We start from the raw sequence: 16,026 nt of genomic DNA, 5'->3' as shown, positions 1-16,026 counted from the left end.
AACCTGGATCTGTGCAGGAACTCCACCCACCTATTTTATTTTATTTTATTTTATTTTATTTTATTTATTTTATTTATTTTATTTATTTATTTTATTTATTATTTTATTTAATTTATTTTATTTAATTAATTTAATTTAATTTATTTATTTTATTATTTTATTTATTTATTTATTTTATTTGTTTTATTGTTTTATTATTTTATTTTATTTATTATTTATTTTATTTTATTTTTTGTTAAGATTTTATTTATTTATTCATGAGAGACACAGAAGGAGAGAGAGGCAGAAACACAGACAGAGGGAGAAGCAGGCTCCATGCAGGGAGCCCGACATGGGAGACATGGGACTCCATCCCAGGTCTCCAGGATCACACCCCGGGCTGAAGGCAGGGCTAAACCACTAAGCCACCGGGGCTGCCCTCCTTTTTTTTTTAAATGAAATATTCTTTTTAGGAGCGTTTGGGTGGCTCAGTCAGTTGAGTGGCTGACTTGGTTTCCACAAGGTCATAGGAAGGGGGTCCTGGGATCAAGCCCAAGTTGGGCTCTGAGCTCAGTGGGGAATCTTTTTAATGTACCAGCTGTAAACCTTGTAAAATATATATTTTTTAAATTTTATTTATTTATTCATGAGATACAGAGAGAGAGAGAGGCAGAGACAGGCAGAGGGAGAAACAGGCTCCCTGCAGGATCACGCCCTGAGCCGAAGGCAGCCACTCAACCGCTGAACCACCCAGGCGTCCCCCTTATACAATATTCTTAAAACTTCCTCTTCGTATTTACCCAGCCCCGAAGCATCCATAAAATATGGAATTTTATTTTTTTAAGCTTTTGTATGTATGTAATCTCTACCAACAAGGGACTTGAACTCACAGCCCTGAGACGAAGTATTCCTCGCTCTTCGACTGAGCCAGCTAGGTGCCCCAAAATGAGGAATTCTAAAGATTAGGGACTCTGTGACAGTTACTCATGAAAAGTTAGATTGGAAAATCTGAAGAATTAGAAGACACATTATCATTATGTTTCTTTTTATTGGATGGGAGCGAAAAAATAGTTTTCCCTCTACCCCTCTAGGTTCTTGGCTGAGACTCCATTTGTAGTAAAAGACAGATTAACAGGAAAAAAGAAATTACGTACTCACATTTTTATGTAAGGGAGACTCACAGAGATAGGAGATTCATGAAGGCAGCCAGGCAGTTTCATCCTGAACTCAGGAAAGACACAGGGAAATGGAGGAAGGCAATTCACAGGATAGTGAAAAGAGAAAATATACGGTAAACAAGATTTGCCCTGCCAAGGATTTAGTCTCCCAGGTGAAAAAGTTGTGAGTTCTCTTCCTGGGACAGGCCTCCTTTCTATTGTAAATTGCTCTTACAAAAGGGTAGCTTCTAGTCTGTTTTCAGAGCTTCTGTGTTTGCTATTTCTCAAAATAATTGGCTCAAAATCATCTTTATGCCAAAGAGGCATATTTTGGGATGACATATCATGCTACCCTCCAATCATATCATGCTATAATTAAAAAACTTTGATGTAATAATATCTTACTGCTTCCTCAAAATTAGATTTTTATACAAACTTTCTCTGGCAAACTACCATGAGTAGTTAACATCTTTTTTACTCACGAAAGCGTAAGCAATAAGGTATATAGTGGTTTTTAGACTGAAACAATGGTGTAATATATATATATATATATATATATATATATATATATATATATATATTACATGATATAATATCGAGGCAGTTGGGCTAGATTTCTAAAAGCTTTATTTGATTTTCTAATAATACTTGTGTCTGTGGGTTTTCAAGATGACCTTACGTTCAGACATTGTTACAGGGACTCAGGGCTCACATAAATTGGTTATAGTGAATGGACACAAAGCAAAATCCACAAAAGGAAAAGATGCATGAGTTGAAGTCTGGAGGAAGCCATGGCAACCTTTCAGTTCTTTCCCAGTTAAATCACGTAGGACCCCTTTAATTCCTTTAGCAACAAGTTATGATAACGTGTGAAGTGTCCACCAGGGTCGTTCTTCGAAGCTCATTGTCCAAGGCTTCTTTTCTTTGGAAACGGCTCATGAGGTCAGCCCCTGCTTAGATGTATCAGATTTCCAGATTATTGGAAGGAATGCTGGTAGTTAGCATCAACCATATTAGCTGTACCAACATTTTAGGCTTGGCGAGCCAGTGTTATCAGGGAATGGAGGGAATCCTTCCAAAATCCAGGTTCTGACACAGGAGGAGCCAAGGGCCAACCTTGCAAGCAGGCACTTTTTTACTTTTAATTATTTATTCATGAAAGACACAGAGAGAGGCAGAGACATAGGCAGAGGGAGAAGCAGGCTTCCTGTGGGATCCTGATGTGAGACTCAATTCCGGGATCTCCTGAGCCAATGGTAGGTAGATGCTCTACCACTGGGCCACCCAGATGTCCGCAAACAGGCATTTCTGGAGCATTTGTTCTAGTCAGGCGCTGCATGCCGTCCCCAATGCACTGGGATGTATTCACCAACCCAGAAATTCTCTAAACCTCAGCATTTAGGGGTTTTTATCCAGGCTCATTTATGTTTACACAGTTTGTTAAATCATTGACCATTGATGATTACCTCTACCTCCAGGGCCTCTTCCCAGGAAGATATAGTTGGGGCTGATAGTCCAAACCCTCTTGGCCTATCTGGTTACCTGCCTCCATTCTGAAGTTACATAGGGGTCCTCAGCCATCACTTATCTCATTAGAATGCAAAATGCACTCATCACCATAGGGCGAGCCCAAGGGTGCTAAGAGCCCTAAGTCAGGATCCTGGGCCAAAGACCAAACATGTATTTTTTATGCCACAGGAGTACCAAGAAAACGGTAGTGTGCTTAATGGTTTAGTATGCTAGTAGTTAATAGCAGTTAATGTTGTATGACTTTGGATAAGTCTATACAGTTCTCATAAATTTAAACATCACAGCTATAATGAAAGATTTTAACTCCCAACTATCAATGCTTAAGATTTTACCCTACTTGAAGCTAACACATTACCTGTTGTTGTTTCATGGTTGCCGCCAGCCAACACAAACAACTGGCTCAGAGACAGGACTCAGTTACTCCTGGCACAGCCAACAGCACGAGCATCAGGTTGGTGTCCGTTCCATACAAGCTGGATGCTGTGTACACCGTGGGTTTGTGACACAGCCAAAGAACTCTGTGTTTGGCAGATCCGCTTTTATAGCAAGCCTGTTCTTGGCCCCCCAAGGAGACCACCTCTTTCAGGGATGCTTGCAGGAAATACAGCCCTGAGAAATGGCCTGAGTGAAGAGCAATCAGGACCCGGCATCTTGGCATACCAGGCAGTGTCACCCGGGGCCTATGTGAGATTGCCTCTCCCAGCGTTAATTGACAGTTGTGAGGGCTTAACTGAGGAGAGTCGGCGACTGCATGGAAGACACTTACCGCAGTGTTTGACGCACGAGATACTTTTTAGCTCCAAAAAGCCTTAGAATTGAACCCAGTGAAAATTTGAGGGAAGGGTCACTAGTCAGAGGGAATACTGTCTATATAGATGGGAGATTGGCAAGAGGATCTAAAAAATACTGAGCCCTGCCAGGTCAGAGGAGATGGAGATACGAACTGTGGGTCCATCTATGTTGGAAAACCAGCCTTCTACCAACCCATTGCTGTCAACCACACAGGACACTAGCCCCGCTGTCCCTACATGTGTGTGGATGACAGTGGCCGGAACATCTGGGAAGTTATTTGGATTCAAGGTATGTGTTAGACGAAGTGGGTAGAAACCATTTCCCTGAGGAGAAAACATTTGAGAAGGAGGTTCAGAAGGAAAAGGCAGAGATGTACAAGGATTTTTGGGTAGAATGGTCAAGCAGTCACCTCAGCACATTGAACCAAAACGGCGGTTACTGTGATGAAGCAAGGAAGATTGACAAGAGTCAAGAGGACTGGAAGGGAAGTGGCGCAGGGCTCTGTGCACCATGTTGAGGCGTTGAAGATTCAAAGCATGTTCAGAAACTGGAGGATTTTAATCTCTAGAAAGAGATGTTATGAGTTGCATATTCAAGGAAAGTTTTACTATTACTTGAATGGCAAATGGGTGCAAGAGAGCAAGAATAGAAGCAGGTTGACGGGGTGGTACCATAATCCTCCTGAGAACTGATTGCAGCGCAGCGAGGTTACACTGCTATCCTAGGTCCATACAGCTTACAAGGTGGCCGACTGCCCAAATATTATGCAGTACAGTCCATGAGTAGAGAAAGCAAGGCACCCAGTGATTCCTGGTGTATCCCAGTGCTCTACAAAGTGAACCACACCACCTTTGATTTAAACATTTGGATGAGGCTGAAGGTGATTTTTCCAAAACTTTAATCCTTTGTTTTGTTTATTTGTTTTAAGATTTTATTGATTTATCCATAAGAGACACACAGAGATGCAGAGACACAGGCAGAGGGGAGCCTGATGTGGGACTTGATCCCAGGACCCAGGATCACACCCTGAGCTGAAGGCAGACGCTCAACCACTGAGCCACCTGGGCATCCCAACTTTAATCCTTTGGAATAATAATAGATTCCCGGAATTTGATAAGACAGTACAGGGAAGTCTCAGGTGTCTGTCACCCAGGTTCCCAGGTTTCTTAATGATACTATATCAAACTAGGAATTTGGTACTGGTTAGACGAGTATGTATAGTTTTCTGCACTTATCACATGTAGATTCACACAGTGCACACCAACATCAAGTGACTGATCAATCTGTCACCGAGTGTCTTTCATGCTGCCTTCTTACAAACACATCCATCTCCTGCATCATACCCAAACCATGATACCCACTTCTTTCTTTCTTTCTTTCTTTTTTTTTTTTCTCAGCAAAGTTATTTAGCAATAGTAAAGTGATAGTACAAAGCTCCCAGGGAGGGAGGAGACCCGAGAGTGTTGCCCTCACTTCTTTTTTTAAGCAATATTTCAGAGTAACATTCAAAGATCATGACCCCTTCCTCTGTAAATACTTCAGCATATATTTCCTAAGAGCAGGATGTTTTCTTCAGCTATGATGCAGTCATTTGAATCCAGAAAGTTTAATTTTGATGTTACTGTTATCTAATAAATAGGGCATATTCAAATTTTTGCCATTATTCTGTACTGTCTACTTTAGAGCAGTTTATCTGCCTATCTAGACTCTAGAAAGCTAAAGACCACAAGTTTTTCCCAATTGTTTCTGTAGTCTTTTAGCATAGAAGAGTGCTCCTTTTTTTTTCAGAGACATTGTACAGACTTGAAGACCATTGACTTGAATGTTGCCATGATTTAGATTTTAGTGATTGTTTCCCCATGATTAAATTTAGGCAAATTTCTTTTTTTCTCTTTTTTCTTGGGCGGAAAAACTCTGTAAGTGTGCTTTTCTCATTGTAGGCCATCAGTTTGTCCTTTCATTGGCCAGGAGGTATTCTTCAGATCTTCACATTGTAAAGGCACTGGTCTTTCCTCTCTCTAAATAAAATATAATTGTTAAGAGTGATTATTCTGAGATTTTTGTGAATATATCACCCAGGAAACGTCGCTGAGTAATTTGTGCAGCTATCAATGATTCTTGCCTAAACTAATTATTGTATTGTGATAGCAAGTCTAGGAGATTTTGAAAATTAAAAACTTTTCTCACACACAGCAGTGATTGCCTACTTGGACCTGTGACTACTTTCTTAAAGAAGAAAGTCATTAATCTTAAATTTAGGCGCCCTCCTGTGATAGAGCTGCAAACACTGGATCCTTCTCACCCTCAGGCTAAGGAGCAGGACCTTGGAGGCCATCAGCATGCAGGCCCAGTGAAACCTGGAGCTGGGAGGTCTGGGAGCGGGTCTGGAGCTTAAGGCGAGCCTTTCCAAGGGAGCATCTCACCCGCCACTTTTGTTCTCGGCCGATGGAGTTTGTGACGGGCCTGACACACCTCCAGGAGTCCAGCTGCCCCATCTGTCTGGACTACCTGAAAGACGCGGTGACTACAAACTGGGCACAACTTCTATCGCTCCTGCATCAACATGATGTGGAAGGACATGGATGAGACCTTCCCTTGTCCCGTCTGCTGATTTTGCTTTCATAACAAAAGCTTCAGGAGCAATCGCCAGCTCTGCAATTTGACCGAAATTGCTGAACTACTGCAGGTCAGAAGGAGCAAGAGGAAAAGGCAGGAAGAGTACTCTGTGTGTGAGAAGCACAATCAGTTTCTGACCCTGTTTTGCGGGAAGGACCTGGAGGTTTTATGTACACAGTGCAGTTTCTCCCTGCAACACCGGAAACACTACATTTGTCCCATCAAGAAAGCTGCATCTTTTCACAGGAAGATTCTAGAATATAGTATTGACCCCTTGAAAGACAATATGGAATGAGTAGAAAAAGTGATAATGCTTCAAGCCAGCAAATTAGTGGAAGAAAAAGAGTTTAGGAGAGAAGAAATCCTTTCCAAATTTGAGCAAATTAGACTGCTTCTACAGAATCAGCAGGAGGCTCTTCTTAAGCAGATGGAAGATGAAGAAAGGGACATTTTAACAAAACTAGCCGAACACTGTACAACATTTTCAGGTCATGTGTCCACATTAAGACGTCTGCTGAAGGAGGTGGAGTCCAAGCATATGCAGTCAGACCTGGACTTTCTGACACACGTTAAGGGTATCCACCACAGGTATGAAACCTGGAATATCTTGAGCTCTTCTTATTCCAATTAAAGAAATATGGATTTAGCCTTCCTCCACAGTATTCTGGCTTGGACAGAATCCTCAAGCCCTTTCAGGTAGACGTGATTCTAGATCTTGAAACAGCACTCCCTCGGCTTGTTGTCTCCTAGGATAGAAAAACTGTGATACAGAAAGAGAAAAAAAGCATCTCTGTTATAACCCAAGGAGATTTTATCTCTGCCCTCCTGTCCTGGGTTCTAGGAGATTTAGTTCTGGCCGGCATTACTGGGAAGTAGAAGTGGAAAACAAGCCTAAATGGACCTTGGGGGTGTCTTGAGACTGTTTCCTTCAGAATTGGTGGAATCGGCCAGTAGTTGAGGGTGGATTCGGGGCGATTGGGAGATACGTTGAGAGCATTTATATTATGCTGGGTCCTAAGAGAACCTAGTTTCTGCCTGTAGTAAACCCAAGTAAGGTTGGCATTTTTGTGGACTGTGAGTTAGGGGAGATTTCCTTTTACAATATGAATGATAGATCTCTTCTCTATACTTGTAATGATTATTTTTTTTAACGTGGGTTTATTCTTTTTTTTAAAGATTTTATTTATTCATAGAGATGCAGAGAGAGAGAGAGAGAGAGAGGCAGAGACACAGGCAGAGGGAGAAGCAGGCTCCATGCAGGGAGCCTGATGTGGGACTCAATTCCAGGTCTCCAGGATCACATCCTGGGCCAAAGGCGGCGCTAAACCACTGAGCCACCGGGGCTGCCCCAAGATGTGTGTTTTTAGAGAAAGATTTATTTTAAGGAATTGGCTCAAATGATAGTGGAGACTGGGAAATCTATGAAGACTGGCATGGTAGATTTGAAAACCAACAACCTAGAGACCCAGGGAAGATTGCATGCTGCAGCTCAAGTCTGAAGGTCATCTGGGAAACTCCCTCTTGGGTCATGGTGGGTCAGACTTTTGTTCTAGTAATGCTTTCAGTAGATGAGGCTCTCTGCATTAGAGGGCTATGTACTTGAGGTCTACTAATTTAAATGTTAGTCTTGTCCAAAAACTCCCTCAGAGGAATATCCAGAATAATGTTTGACCACATATTTGGCACAGAGGCCCAGCAAAGTGACATACAAAATCAACTACCACATTTACCTTCAACCTGAAATGGTACTAGGTGAGAAAAACTAAGATTTCCTGTCCTTGAGTAACATACTTAACTAGAATGGAAAAAAATAATCAGAGAAGTATAAATAATTGATATAGCAACTTAGAGAAGCTAATAAAGTGCTATGGGTACAGGGTAAAGTAAATCAATGTCCAGGGCATAAGAGTACTGTGGGTGAGGAAGGGTTAGCTAACTGAAGTTGGGTGGTAGGCATTTTAGAGAACATGGAATTGGAACAGAATTTAGAATGAGGGAATCTCAGTGGTGGGACATTGCAGAGAGTGGCTAGAGCAATGTTGAGGGGAAGGAATCGGCATCCCAGGGACAGCAGGAAAGCCTGGGTGTGGAGTGAGTGCAGGGAGAGTAGTGAGGTTGGAGATGAGTTGTAGTAGGGAGCGGAGAAGAATCAGCCTTTGGGTCAAGTAGGCCATTTTAGGTATTTTAGTCTGAAATAAATGGGAGCCCTTAAGAAGCTCTTGTGGGACAGAGTAACTTTATCAGACTTTCCTGTTAAAGAATCTCTCCCCTCTATCGACACTGGCCTACTTGCTCTTTCTGGAACACGGTACGTGCTGTATGTAACCTTTCTTGGTATTCTTGTTCAAGAATTTTTTATTTAGTATTTTGAAGTTGTATTTTGCTTCCTATATTTACACCTCCGACCTCCTTCCTGCTGGTTATTTGGTCTCTGTCTTTTATGTCAGACTTTAAATGTTAGATGGATAAATGTTTATTCATAATTAAGGGTGAAATACTAGAAATCCCATTGAAAATTGCATGTACTTGTATATTTAAGAATTCGAGTAGCACACATTGAAAGAATACTTGTTTGGTTTACAGCTATATACATTGAGCCTTTTTTTTTTTTTAAAGACTTTTTTTATTCATGAGAGGCAGAGACACAGGCAGAGGGAGAAGCAGGCTCCATGCAAGGAGCCCAATGTGGGACTCTCGATCCTGGGACCCCGGGATCAAGCCCTGAGCCAAAGGCAGACGCTCAACTGCTGAGCCCTCCAGTCATCCCTAATTGAACATTTTGATGTGTATTTCTAGTTGCCCAGCCCTGACCCTCAGAAGAATTACCATGATATTCCAGAAATGCTATGTGAGTGTTACCTTTATCCATCTGATACAGTATAGTTCATGGTAGTATTGCATTTTTTAAAATCATGTGTGTGGGTACTACTGTGACACGGGACCCCTGCACACCCTGGAGCTCTTCCACGATGTGCTCTCCCCCTACTCCTAGCTGTGTTTCGAGTTCTGTGCTCATATGAAAGCATCTGGAACATCAACCTGCAGTTGCACTCAAACATCATTGCACTGAACGTGAGACAGTGGAAGCAAATGGCCAGTTCTGCCTCCCTGCAGAGCCTAATACCTGAGAAATGATGTTAGGCTCCTGGGACAGTATGTCCAGTTTCCTGTCCAGTTCCCCCAAGGGTTTCTTCTCGGTGATCCTTAAAAAAAGAAATTTATTGGCCCTGTGATTCCTTATCACTGTCAACCTGGAGCACCCAAAGGTGCTGGAGAAAGTGTCCAGGGAACTATGGATGAGTATCTGGTCAGAGGACAAAGACATCTTGGAGTCCCAGAGCATCCTGGCTGCTGCAGAGAAGCTGGTGTATCTTACAGAGCAAGCCCAGGGACTTCTAGAAAAGATCTCAGCAACACAGGTGAAGAATGAGTGCAAAGGAGACCTCCAAGGCAGCCTGCATATATAGGGCCTTGGGGCTGCCCATCACCATGACCCATTGGGATGGCCGAACCCATGTGGTGTGGGCTCTGAGCAGATGCTGACACATCTGCTGGAGAAGTGGTTGGGCCCTGTGCCTCCAGCCATGAATGCCACACCTTAAGGAGGGCTGGGGGAGCAAAACTGTTACAATTAAAAACCAGACCATTTGCTTCTCTTCTTCCATCGTGCAACACTAGGACTCTAGTTTCTCCGTCTGATAAAGGTTCCTCTCTGGCCCTGGGGAATAGCGGAGAGGGTTCCATGTTGCATCATCTACTGCTCGTCTCATGGCTGCTCTTATTTGCATGCCTCAGAGGTGTGTTTTAAGAGCCCCAAACACTACTTTCCCTCAAAATAAACCTAATGCCTTCAAGTAAGCAAACAAAAAAAAATACATGTGTGTATGAATAGCTTCAAGTTTATTTTGTTTCCTTAACTATTTCTTTATTGATATTGATATCTCTTGTATTTATGTCAAGTACTGTTTACTATTGTGTATAATCTGTATACTCACCTAACTTATATGTACGTACTACATGTATGAATATATATAAATGCACCAGTGTACTCACATAATGCATGTATACATCATACGTATATTTGGCAGTGAAACTATGTTGTTAATATTTTCCATTGTTGAAATGGCTTTTAACCTTTTTCATGGTGCTTTTGCTATAAAGAAGTCTTTCATATTTATACTGACTTGCCACCTGTTTTTAGTTGCTTTCTGACCATACATCCATGCTTTAATCTCCAAGTTTATTTAAAATATTCCCAACATTTTTATCAAACTTTTCTGATGTTTAACATTTCTATAATGTATGCTTTCTACTGAAAGACTGTATATTTAACAACGTAAAAACTCCTTTATATCTTGTTGACCCATGGTTGACAGTTTGTATGAATGGTCTTCCAATTTTTTCCTGTTACATACAAATGCTTTATTTTCTTCTTTTAAAAAAACTTATATTGTGTGCATAGTATTGTGATTTTAAGATCTCTGTGTCTTTATTTTCCTTTATACTATTTGTTTTATGAGACTTGGAGCCTTATATGAGTCATTCCCACATACACAAGTGGTTACTAGAGTCTCCTGTGTTGGCTTTGAAATGGTTTATAATTTAATTTTCTATATTTAAATTAAATGAACTGACTTTTGCATGTACCAGGAAATGGAGTCCAGTGTCCATCTGGATAACCAGTTGTCCCAGAACCATTTATTGAACAATTCATTTCTCACTACGCTGCGTGGGAGCCTTATCATACAGCCAGTTTCCATATATTTGTGATTCTGTGTCTACGTCTTTTCTGTTCCATTAGTCTATTGGCCTATCCCTGCACAATACAACACTTTCATATTTACTAAGATGTAATTATTTAATACTATTTTGATGTCTGGTAAAATGTCTCAGTTTTGTTCCTCTTCTTCAGAAGTGCCTTGATTCTTCTTGGTATTCTTCAGTTTAATTCTATTAAAATAATATCTTTGGGTATTTTGTTGGAATTACACTGAAGCCATAATTTTAATTGGCTCCTTTGCTATATTGAGTGTTCTCATGCATGGCAATGGTGTCCTTTTGCATTTGTAAAGGTATTCCTTAATATCTTTCCCTAAATATGATTTTCTCCACAATACTCACATATTCCTTTTAGATTAATTCCTAGCTATTTAATATTTTTGATGCGATTGTAAAACTCCTACTTTTTTGAATGCACAGTGTTGCTGATGAATATCCAATGATGAATATACAATGTTGATATACATGTTAGGTTATTTCAGGTGTACAATATAGTGATTAGACAGGTTTATACTTTCCGCTGTGCTCATCACAAGTGTAGCTACCATCTGTCACCATACAACACTACTACAATACAACTGACTGTATTCTCTGCTGTACATTTTATCCCTGTGACTTTTTCAGCCCATAACTGGAAGCCTGTATCTCCCACTCCCCTTCACCCTTTTTGCCCATGCCCTTAACCCCCTCCCCTCTGGCAGCCATCAGTTCTCTGTATTTATGAGTCTATTTCTGCTTTTTTTGGTTAATTTTTAATTTGTTCTACTTTTTTGGATTCCACATAGAAGTGAAATCATACAGTATTTTTCTTTGACTTGTTTCACTTGGCGTAATACCCTCTAGGTCCATCTATGTTGTTGCAAATGGCAAGATCTCATACTCTTTTTGTTTTACAGCAGAGTAAAATTTCGTGTGTGTGTGTGTGTGTGTGTGTGTAATATATATACCACATCTTTATCTGTTAATGGATTGGATTGCTTCCCTATCTTGGCTTCAATAAATAGGTAAAAGTTTCACCTTTTAAACATTGCATTTTTGTTTGTTTGTTTGTTGCTCACATACCAATATACATAATACACATTTTGTAAAAATGATCTTGCTGAAAATATCCCTCAAGACTATCTGTGGATTCTTGTGAGTTTTCTAAAAGGTTTACCTGTTTTTGCAGATATTACCTTTGTCTCCTTTTGGTGCTTAAGACTTTTTCAGCATCACCTTACTGAGCTGGCTCTATCTTGTATAATTGAGCTGTCAGGCTGTCACCACCCTAACCCACTGACCAATAATATCACTAAAGCAGAGCAACTAGACATGTGCACACTTATTTTATGTTTTTGAATAACATTGCATCACCTATGAGTTGTTCTTGCTGCAAAATTTGAACCTGAATTCAACAAACCTTTGTAATTACCTTTCAGTTGATAACAAATATATGGAGTAGAGGGGGGATAAGCTAAATGACACTGTGAGGAAACAACATAATTATGTGGAAATTATCCAGAAGAATGACCTAGTCACTCCAATAAATAAACAATATCCAAAAACAAAAGCGAATAAAAGGAAACCAGTTGGAACTGAAAATTTCTATACTTGATCTTAGCCAAAAGGCCAAGAAGCGACGATGGAACTGAAAATTCCTAAATGTGGAAACCTGGAACTTTGGATGGTGATTTGAACAAACCAAGCCCTGTCCACACATTCAAGCCAAAGGGACCAGGAACACACTTGGCATTTGAGTGGTTGGGCCTCAGACCCTTGGGGAGGAAGAACACACATCCCAGAGAACCCTAGAGTGTTCCAGGAAGGTGGTGTTAGAAAGGATTTATTGTAGGATTTGGGTTGTGTTCGGGGTTTGGGAGACTTAAGGGATCAGGACATTGCTCCGATAGGATGTTGTCAGGAAGAGGAGTAATTCTATGATTGGGCTGAAGCTGTAATGGGTGAAGTGTCAGTAGTCACTCATGTGAGGAGCCGTGGGTGTTGGGTCATTTGTGGTCATGTGTGTTCATCATGCTTTGTCTGTATTCAGATCCAGTAAGAGTCGTCTTGCTTTTGTCTTGATCCAGGGTCACAGAGCAGCCCTATCTGATATTGCTGATCTGTGAGATTGATGATGGAAGCGAAAGCTTGATCATAGAGTTGATACTATAACTGAAAGCGTTTATTCCTGAATCAAAGTTGAACAGTTAATTATGTCTCCGAGGATGGGTGGCTCCAACTAAAGTCTGCTGCCCTCCCACCACCGGGAGCCTGGAAATTTGGGTTATTCTCTCAAAATGCTCAAGGAAATGAACTAATCAGTTAGGATTTAGGGTCTAGTTAAAGGATCTTAATTTTTTTAAAAGATTGATTGATTCATTTATTTATTTTAAAGATTTTATTTATTTATTAATGAGAGATACAGAGAGAGAGATTCAGAGACACAGGCAGAGGGAGAAGCAGGCCCCATGCAGGGAGCCTGATGTGGGACTCGATCCTGGGATCCTGGGGTCACATCCTGGGTTGAAGGCAGGCGCTAAACCACTGAGCCACCCGGGGATCCCCGTTTTTAAAGACTTAATATTCGTGGGCAGCCCTGGTGGCTCAGCAGTTTACCACCGCCTTCAGCCCAAGGCCTGATCTGGAAACCCGGGATCGAGTCCTACGTTGGGCTCCCTGAGAGGAGTCTGCTTCTCCCTCTGCCTGTGTCTCTGCCTCTCTCTCTCTCTCTGTGTCTCTCATTAATAAATAAATAAAATCTTAAAAAAAAACTTGAAAATGAAATAAAAATGAAAATGTAATATATTAATGTGGGATGCAGATGAGGCAAATTTTCAGGAATATTCACAGCATTAAATATATATTTTAGGTGCCTGGGTGGCACAGTCAGTAAAGTGTCCGACTCGGCTTTGGCTGAGGTCATTCTCTCAGGATCTTGAGATCAAGCCCCGTGTCAGGCTCCACACTCTGTGTAGAATCCGCTTGGGACTTATTTTCCCTCTAAAATCAATCAATAAATTTATACACACACACACACACACACACACACACACACACACACACACACACACACACCAGGGAAACAAAAGGCCTAAAATCAATAACCCAAGCTTTGACTTAAGAAAGTAGAGATAAGGTGTACCTGGGTGACTCAGTTAGGCATCTGCCTTCCCTTGGATCATGATCCCAGGGTCTTTAGATCAAGCTCCAAGTCCGGCTCCCCACAGGGAGCCTGCTTCTCCCTCTGCCTGTGTGTCTCTCATGAATAAATAAATAAAATCTTAAAAAATAATAATAATAAAGAAATTGTTGTCCCCACCTCAACACCGTCTGTCACAGTACCTGGCTTTGTCTTCTTTTACAGCAATTATCTCCTTTTTTTTTTTTTTTTTTTTTTTTTGTTTTTCAATTAAAAAGTTGCTTGCTAATCACCTTGGTTGTGGTTGAGAATTGGAGAAAGATGTTCCTGTATGGCAAAGGAAAATGTCATATAAACCCACTTATTAACTGCAGAAATTACAGAATGGACAAATTGTTATGATCATACAACAGCATGCAGCGATGGGAAAAAAAAAGACAAAGTTACATGTATCGGTATAGATGAATTTTTTTTTTAAGCTATCTCTATACTCAACCTGGGGCTCAAACTTACAACCCTGAGATCAAGAGTCACACTCTCAGGATCCCTGGGTGGCTGGCTCAGTGACTGAGCATCTGCCTTCAGCTCAGTGCATGATCCTAGGGTACTGGGATCGAGTCCTGCATCAGGATCCCTGAGGGAAGCCTGCTTCTCCCTCTGCCTATGTCTCTGTGTCTCTCACCAATAAATAAAATCTTTAATTAAAAAAGTCACAATCTATGGGCAGCCCAGGTGGCTCGATGGTTTAACACTGCCTTCAGCCCAGGGCATGATCCTGGAGACCCAGGATCGAGTCCCACGTCTGGCTCCCTGCATGGAGCCTGCTTCTCCCTCTGCCTGTGTCTCTGCTTCTTTCTCTTTCTTTTTCTGCATGTGTCTCTCATGAATAAATAAAATCTTAAAAAAAAATAAAAAAGACATAATCTCTACTGACAATCAGGTGCCCCAGTATATAGATAGATGAATCTTAAGAATGTTCAGAGAAAATAGCAAGTCACAGAGAAATCTCTATTTCCTGGTTCTATTTGTATAAAGCCCCAAACCAGGCAAAACTAAATGATATAGTAAGGATATATATGATAAAAATTATAAAGAATAGCAAATATGTGATTCAATATAAAATTCACACTAGTGATTAGTCTTGGTTCCAGGGAGGAGATAGAATGCAGTTGAAGAGGGACTTTTAATTTACAGGTATATTTCTTCAGTTGAATGGTAGATATTTGAGTATATTACTCATTTCCTTTAAACATGTAAAGGAATATATATATATATATATATATATATATATATATACACACAATCACACAGATTTGTTATGCACCACGCATGCAATGAAAGGAGCTAAGCCAATTAGGTTTTGCACAATTATTCTTCTTCTCAATAGATAACATAACTATCAATAGGTGTAGAAAGGCCAACTACTCACTACCAGATAATAGTAAAAGCAAATCTCAATCAAAATCTTGCTGCACCTGTAGAACATGTCTGACAGAGCCATTTACTTAGCAGGCCAACTCTGCGCATACATATAGCCTGTTGCTGAACTCCATGTTCCCAGCATTCTGTCTGCTTAGATGCTCTGATCTTGCACCAAAGTTTCACTGGAAGCAAACACTGTTCCATAAAGGCAAGATTCGTCCAACAGTGTACTTACTGGGAGGCCACCAGTGTCCTCAAAAGGAACGGCCAGACAGTTGTGGAATTCCAGACTCAGGTTTGATCAGGAATAGGCTTCAGGGTTCCCTAGACATTATTGTCTTATGCTTGGAAGAGTGTGGAGTGGCTGCAATATCTCAGTCAATTCATATATGCCCAATACTACTAATTTCACCAAATTCATCCCACTTTTTATATCCATTATAATCCATTAGTTTAACCATGGCCTCAGAATTTATGAGAGGTTAGATAACTGAAGCAACATCGTAGCACTTGGAGTTTCAGTTTCCCATTAGGTTGCCACCTGACCACCTCTGGAAGGGAGTTGCTGATTAGGGAAACTAACTCTGTATATGGTATTGATTAAAAGTCATGCTTTAGCACATTTTTTCTGCT

General features: G+C 40.8%; 2 pseudogenes across 1 annotated transcript in view; both read left to right on the top strand.

Annotated features, from left to right (window-relative positions):
* Positions 1-1,754: 1,754 nt before the first annotated feature.
* LOC144282649 (tripartite motif-containing protein 60-like) overlaps positions 1,755-16,026 on the top strand; it is a 209,574-nt pseudogene continuing 195,302 nt past the window's right edge. The window contains exon 1 of the transcript XR_013351148.1: positions 1,755-8,382. The product of XR_013351148.1 is annotated as a tripartite motif-containing protein 60-like (transcript). The remainder of the gene's footprint in view (positions 8,383-16,026) is intronic.
* On the top strand, positions 8,992-13,353 carry LOC144281735 (glutathione S-transferase kappa 1 pseudogene; annotated as a pseudogene).

The sequence above is a fragment of the Canis aureus genome, chromosome 13, assembly GCF_053574225.1.
Source record: "Canis aureus isolate CA01 chromosome 13, VMU_Caureus_v.1.0, whole genome shotgun sequence".
Lineage (NCBI taxonomy): Eukaryota > Metazoa > Chordata > Mammalia > Carnivora > Canidae > Canis > Canis aureus.
The sequence above is the reverse complement of the archived record's forward strand: the minus strand, read 5'-3'. Positions and strand labels throughout refer to the sequence as shown.